This window comes from Solanum tuberosum, unplaced genomic scaffold, assembly GCF_000226075.1.
Source record: "Solanum tuberosum cultivar DM 1-3 516 R44 unplaced genomic scaffold, SolTub_3.0 scf00119, whole genome shotgun sequence".
In the NCBI taxonomy this organism is placed as follows: Eukaryota; Viridiplantae; Streptophyta; class Magnoliopsida; order Solanales; family Solanaceae; genus Solanum; species Solanum tuberosum.
Window position 1 is genome coordinate 1,541,983 of NW_006239045.1, and position 7,330 is coordinate 1,549,312.

Sequence of the window (7,330 nt, forward strand, 5' to 3'; positions counted from 1 at the left end):
GTGTAGCCATAGGCACGTCCATTGTGTAGCTTATTAATTATATAAATTGTCGTACGTACATTAGAAAATGCTACACTTTAAACTATTGTTGTACAAATCTATAAAATGCTACACTTCAAAAATGTGGCCAGTAAATAAGAAAAGGTCACTCTTAAAAAGTGTGGTCGTATGAAATTGAAGTGTAGCTATATGAAGTATTGCAAAGAGTGGCTAATGTACCTTATTGGCCATGCTTTTAAAGCGTAGCAGATTAGACAACACTTAAAAGCGTAACCTAAAGTCAAAGGTTATGCTTCTTTAGTCCAACCCTGCAAAAGAATTGTCTAAAGTCAAAAAGTATGGCCTATGATAAAAGCAACACTTTTTGATAGTTTTGGCCACAGTTTGCTGGGGAGGCTAAAAGCCTAAAATGTTGTAGTGGATTTTGTTTCATTTTATTGATTGCAAGCTTTTGGCATCAAAGTATGATAGTTTTCATCCATGGAGCCCTTTCCTCCACGGAGTTCCTTAATTCTCCAATTTATAAAGTTAGAAATCCACAATTGAGTTAGGAATTTTTCCTCTATGTCATGGGTTCTTATAAATGTTGATTTATTTGATCGATTTATGAACTCTTATGCATGAATGGATATAATCTTATGATTTTAAGATGAATCCCATGAACCCATGCTTAACCCATGTTTTCTAGAGATTGATGATTGAAAGTGAGTCTTGAACTATGAAAGGTGAATTATTGAATTATGTATGTTCTTATGGAATTGATGAGATATGATGTAGATTGCTTTGCGAGCAAAAGCCAATATGTTGTTGTTGTGGTTAATTGTTGTGAAAGGATTGCTCACATAACTATCTCATGCATGAATGTGAAAGGTTTTCTCACATTAAGAATTCTAAGGTTGAAAGATCTTCTTACCTAAAATGAATCAAAGATAAAGAGATATTCTAATGAAACCTAGCTTGGATTGGTTACTTTATTGTACCTTTCCATGGATGACATATGACTTAGCTTGGATTGGTAATATGACATGCCCTTCCATGGATAGTAAAGACTAGTTAAGAAAATGACTATTCCGTGGGTTTTACACTTAGCACTGAGAGGATATTGGATAGGATCTCTCCCGTTAGTAGAGGCCGAGTTTCTGTAAGCAAAATCTTTATCCCATATCTATGTGCCCCCATAGGATGTTTGTCTTAGATAGATATTAGCTAGTGGATCCACATAAGCTAGAAGTTCTTGGTCTTAAATTGGCTAGTAGTACACTCCTTTTAGGTGTAGGGTAGACACCAAATTCCGTGTTGATATCTCACATAGTTTTAGATGTTGGTTAAAGGTAAATCTCCCACAATGATGAGCTAAGGTTACTTCAAGAAGTATCTCACATGCGACTTAAGATGATATCTATTTGCATTGACCATGTTTTGTAACTTATGTCCTCTCATTCTTTTACATTCATGATTTACCTTGGTCATTGCACTTTATGAAAATGTCCCTTTTTTCATGTTTTCTAATACTTTATGCTTGACTATCATACTTGGTACATATTTTGTACTGATTCATATATACTCTTGCCTACATTTCCCCAAATGTAGGGACCGACCTTACAGATTCACATTTCTCATATAAAAGATTTAAGTTTGGTGAGTCCTCATATTCTGAGGACCGAGCTTGATTCCCCTTTTGTCTTTACTTTCAATTTTGGAACTTGATGTACAGGCTATACCCCGATATACTCATGTACTAGATGGTTTTGAGATGATGTTTAGATTTTTGCTTTTCTCTATAAAACTCTTATATGTTGAAACTGTCTTTTGATCTCTTTATTCTATTTTCTTGTATGATGAACACTACGTGGCTTGTGTGGGGCCTTTCGGGTCTTATACCCATGTTATGCCTAGGGGCCACCTTGGGTCTAGACAAACTTGGTAATCAGAGCACAAGGTTTAGAAAGACCATAGGAAGTCTCATAAGTCACATCGAGTAGAGTCTTGTTCATGAGTGTGAAGCGCGCCACATTTATGAATGAGAGACTATAAGATTATTAGGAAACTCAACTTCTTTCGTTACTCTAAAGTCATGCGATAGAGTGTAACTCTATATGTCTTTCTCCTAATCCCTATTCGGTGCTTTTTAGGATATAGCCCCTCTAAGAGTTTACGTTAGGCGGAATGTGAATGAGAATGTGGAATGAGAAGCTCCTTAAGATCCTCAAGTTTCAGTCGACCCTTTGGCCGAGCAAGTGACTAATGCGGAGTTTAGGTCTGATTTTCCAAGTGTTGGCTCAAGCCATGATGTCTCAATCCAATAGGGAGGTTGTGGCCCCACTGAACCCAAATGTGGGTATGACGACATCTAGAGTGAGGGACTTTACTAGAATGAATCCCCCAGATTTTCATGGGTCCAAGGTTGAGGAAGATCCTCAAGAGTTTATTGATGAAGTATATAAGGTGTTAATGATCATGGGAGTGACACCAGTGGAAAAGGCGAAATTGGCCGCTTAACAACTTAAGGGTGTTGCTTAAGTTTGGTTCAACCAATGGAAGGAAGAAAGGGCAGTTGATACGGGTCCTCTTGATTGGGAAAAGTTTAAGGTTGCTTTCCTTGATAGGTTCTATCCCCTTGAAATGAGGGAGGCAAAAATGCTTGAATTCATCAACATCTATCAAGGAAATATGAGTATGAAGGAATATGCTTTGAAGTTCACACAATTGTCTAGATATGCTCCTACTATGATTGCCGATCCTAGGGCAAGGATGATTAAGTTTGTTTTGGGTGTGTCCGAGATGGTAGTTAAGGAATGCCGTACCACTATGCTTATCAATGATATGAATATTTCTCGTCTCATGATTCATGCTCAACAAATAAAAAATGAGAAACTTAAGGAACGTTCTAGGGAGGCAAAGACGTCTAAGATCGGTGATGACAACTTCTCACATTCAAGGTCCGATAGGCATTGTTGTTCTATGTTTCGACAAAGGTTTTCCAGCCAAGGTTCCTCCAATGCTCTTTCTAAGTTCAACAAAGATAGGGTGTCTAACCCTAAGCCTCAAGGAGGAAATGGTAGTGGATCTTTGATGAGTCTGGATTTCGACTCATTTAGGGATTAATATTCATAGTTTTAGTTTCCTCAATGCTTATTTTATTCTCTAAACTGATGTTTAAATGCTAATTTATAGTTATGAAGGCAAAAGAGCAAGACATGGACATTACCGGGCAAAAAGGAATGGAAATGCTGAAAAAGCTGAAGACAAGAAAGGCTGACGATCGCCAAGACCACTCGGCGACTCGTCGAGTAGTAGTTCAGCTCGACGAAAGTTACAGCAGGCCAGCCCTGGGAAAAAGCCAACTCGGTGATGGAAATGGAGTTTCGGTGAAGCGTCGACTAGATCGGCGATGGAGATCCTGATCACCTAAAGTTACAAAAGAGAAATGGTGAAGAATCAAGTCAAAAAGGCGTTGAACATGGACATTTTGTGCATCGCCAACTGGATTGGCAATGCTCAACTAATTTCGCTGAACGAATCTAAAGACAAAAATCTGGGAAACTATAAATGCGATTTTTTAAAAGAGTTTCAGAGTCCCAAAATTTTGAGCAAACTTTCTGAGTGTTTGAAAATTCTTACATTAGGTTTTTTGTCCCTAACACTGCTCTTGGAGTTTTTGAGTAGGATTTTATAGTTGGATTTTGATTTTGAACTATTTTTGAGCATTGTGAAGACCTGCAGTTTGTTACCAAGCTGATACATGACTTAGTTGGTAACATTTTTGTGCTTTTTACAATGTTTGGCTAAAACCCCCCATTACTGGGGTGTGATTATATGATTAATTTGTCTCAATTAGCTTATGGATGTTAGTATTTACTGATTTAATTATTGATTTGAAGTGGGTTCAATTGATATCTGAGTTTTAATTAATGAATTGTAATTGCAAAAACAATTCGAGTTTAGTATTCGATGCTTGCTTGAGAAAGAGGTTTCAAATTAAAACTATCAATTGATGATTGTAGTTATTGGGCTATTTTTTATTCAGCTTAAAAAAGTGAATTTGAATTCGATCCTACCAATCTAGCTCGAGAGAGTAGATTGATTGAGGTTTTGGGTTGTTCTTAGTGTTATGCTTATCGAGCTACGAGAGAGCTCCCTTGAATCGTGGTAGTTGATCGAGAGATGGATGTTGCACCTAAATTTTATCCTACCCACCAAGATTCAACGTCTTTTAGTAAATGATAATCACCCGTATAGCGAAATTGGCATTTAATCGATCACATCCCCAAGGATCCCTCTCTACTTGATTACTCCCCTATTTTCGTAGTTGTTAATTGCTCAATCTAATCCTCCCATTTGACACTAGTTCTCAACCCTTGCAATTTACTTTAATTGTTTCGATAATGTCTACTTCTACAACTGATTAGAACACTTTCTTTACTTCATTATTGAATTCTCTACCGTATCACTCCGTGTGGGATCGACCCCAACTCTTTGTTGAGTTTATACTAGATTGAGATCGCCTACACTTAGAATTAGATGAAGTGTAGTTGAGCGTTATAAGAAATGGCACCGCTTCTGGGGAGTGGTGTTTAAAATTCTTTTAGTGAAGTTTAGTTGTGATCTAATCTTGTTTATAGTTGAATCAACTTATTTTACTTTTGTTTATTGTTGGCTGCTCTTAAACTTGTGACGAAATGAGCATTAACGGGAGTAATGCTAGCCAACTTGGACATAATGATGACATCAGTAACTTGCACAATGTCAATGATGATCTATTGGGAAGTGTGGGTGCTATTGGATTGCCCCGGGTTGTGGGCAATGCGATATTTCAGGTGACGAGCACTATGTTGCAACTGCTGCAAATGAAGGGTTTATTTAGAGAGCTGGATCATGAGGATCCCCATGAGCACATCCGAAACTTTGTAGACTTTTGTGGTCCATTTGTCTTCGAGAACATCACACAAGAGTCGGTCCAACTTCGTTTGTTTCCCTTTTCTCTAATGGGGGAAGCAACAAAGTGGTTGGCTGAGCTACCAAGAGAATCAATCACTTCTTGGGAGGACCTCACCAAGACATTCAATGTAAAGTTTTTCCCTCCCTCGAAGATGGTGAAGTTGAGGGATTATATTCAGAACTTTAAGCGAGTAGATGGGGAACCAATTCATGAAACATGGTTGAGGTTCCAGAAGTTGTTGCTGAAGTGTCCAACTCGTGGACTCCTGAGCAATGCGTTGCTACAATACTTCTACCGGAGTCTCAACTTAGTCAACAAAGGGGTGGCTGACCTACTTGTTCGAGGAGGAATCATGCAATAACCGCATTCTATAGTATCCACTCTTCTCGATGAAATGACAAATACCAATCGTGTTTGGTACACTAGAGAAGATCAAGTGTCTCCCTTGAATTTTGGGTTGACAAAAGAGCAAGTAGAAAAAAAAACCAAGAACGAGATGAAAACATAGCCTAGATGATGTCCAAAATGGTGTTGCTAAATGAACAAGTCATGGGGAGTATTTCTGAAAACAATAAGGTGCAAAATATGTCAAGAATATAAGAGGGTTCTTACCCGGGCTCTTCGATGTCGGTGGGAATCAAGGTTGGAACACACTTATTGAGGATGGACGGAGAAGTTACAATCGATATTGGGCTGACCAAAATGACCTTTGGAGGAGAGAAGACTACCATGATACATGTTACATGCAAATGGGTGACAACCCAAAATCTAGGGGATGTTCGGGAAGCCTTCGAGTGAATGATTTTCTATCACGCATCCTAGAAAAGGTCAAAAGATCTGATGACATGCTTAAAAAAATGAAGGTTGATTTCTCATCCTTGAATAAAAAAGTAAACTCTCACTTGGAATCTATCAAGCGACTCAAATGTCAAATGAGTCAACTTTCAGCCCAACTAGGCTCCAAGCCATTAAAAAGGTGTGCAAATAATGATATGATGAATTCAAAGGCTGATCATGACAGGTGCTTAGCAGTTTTGACCTGGAGTGGGAAAGTAGAAGGTGGTGATGTGAAGGTGAACGTTGAGGCAAACACTAGTAGCGAAGTGGAGGGCGCCATTGATGTAGAAGGGTCCGACCAAGCACCGGAGAATGACACGCCCCAAGAGATTGAAGGCAGTCCAAGGCAAAGCAACTCTGAGGAACTGCAATTACCCAAAGAAGGGGCTACTTCTTCTTCAAAGTCAGTAAAATCGTTGCCCAAAATCAACCCACCATTTCCTCAAAGACTCAAAAAGTGGGATGAAGATGCAAAGTTCAAGAAATTTCTATCCGTGTACAAGTGTCTGTCAATAAATCTTCGTTTAGTAAAAGCGTTGTTGGAAATGCCTGGCTATGCAAAGTTCATGAAAGAATTGGTTACCAAGAAGAGGAGTATGGATTTGAAACAGTTGAAGTGTCTCATAGGTCTAGTGCCATAATGACAAGCAATGTGGTTATCAAGAAAGCTGATCTGAGGGCGTTTACTAGTCCATGCACTATTCAGATGCTCCAATTTTCCAAAGAATTATGTAATTTGGGGGCTAGTATTAACTTGATGCCATACGCCATTTACAAACAACTTGTATTGAGTGTTCCTAAGTCTACCACAATGCGACTCCTAATGGGTGATCGATCTATTAAGCATCCCATTGTCATACTTTATGATTTTTTTGTGAAAGTTGATAGGTTCATATTTCTGGCTGACTTTGTTATTTTGGATTGTGACATTGATGCCGAAGTACCTATTATTTTAGGTAGTCAATTTTTGGCAACCGAAAGAATTCTTGTGGATGTTGAAAGTGGTGATTTAAAGTTCTGGGTAAATGATGAGGAGGTTATGTTCGATGTGTGCAAATCGATGAATCAACCTAATGACATTCATGTGGTCTCAACAATTTATGTGATTGATGAAGCAGTAGCTAGTGTGAGTGAAATGATGTGTACTGGTGAACCCCTTGCTGTTGTCCTTTCAAACTATGATGAGGACGAAGTTCAAGGGTATGATGAAGTTGTGACTTCTCTATCGAGATCAGGTTCTCATTCAAAAAATCCAGTGAAGCTCAATATTGATCTGAAAAATAGAGATAGCCTCCCCGCTAAACCATCCATGGAAGAACCTCTAAAGCTTGAGTTGAAAGTGCTCCCATCTCATCTTCGGGATGTATTCTTGGGAGTAAACAATACCTTGCCCATCATCATTGCAGCATACTTGCTTGAGTTGCAAGTGAAATTGCTTGTTGAGGTATTAAAGTGATACATTAAGGCCATAGGATGGACAATTGATAATATTGTAGGTATTCCTCATGGAATTTGCACTCATAAAATCCAATTGGATAGTGAATGCAGACAAAG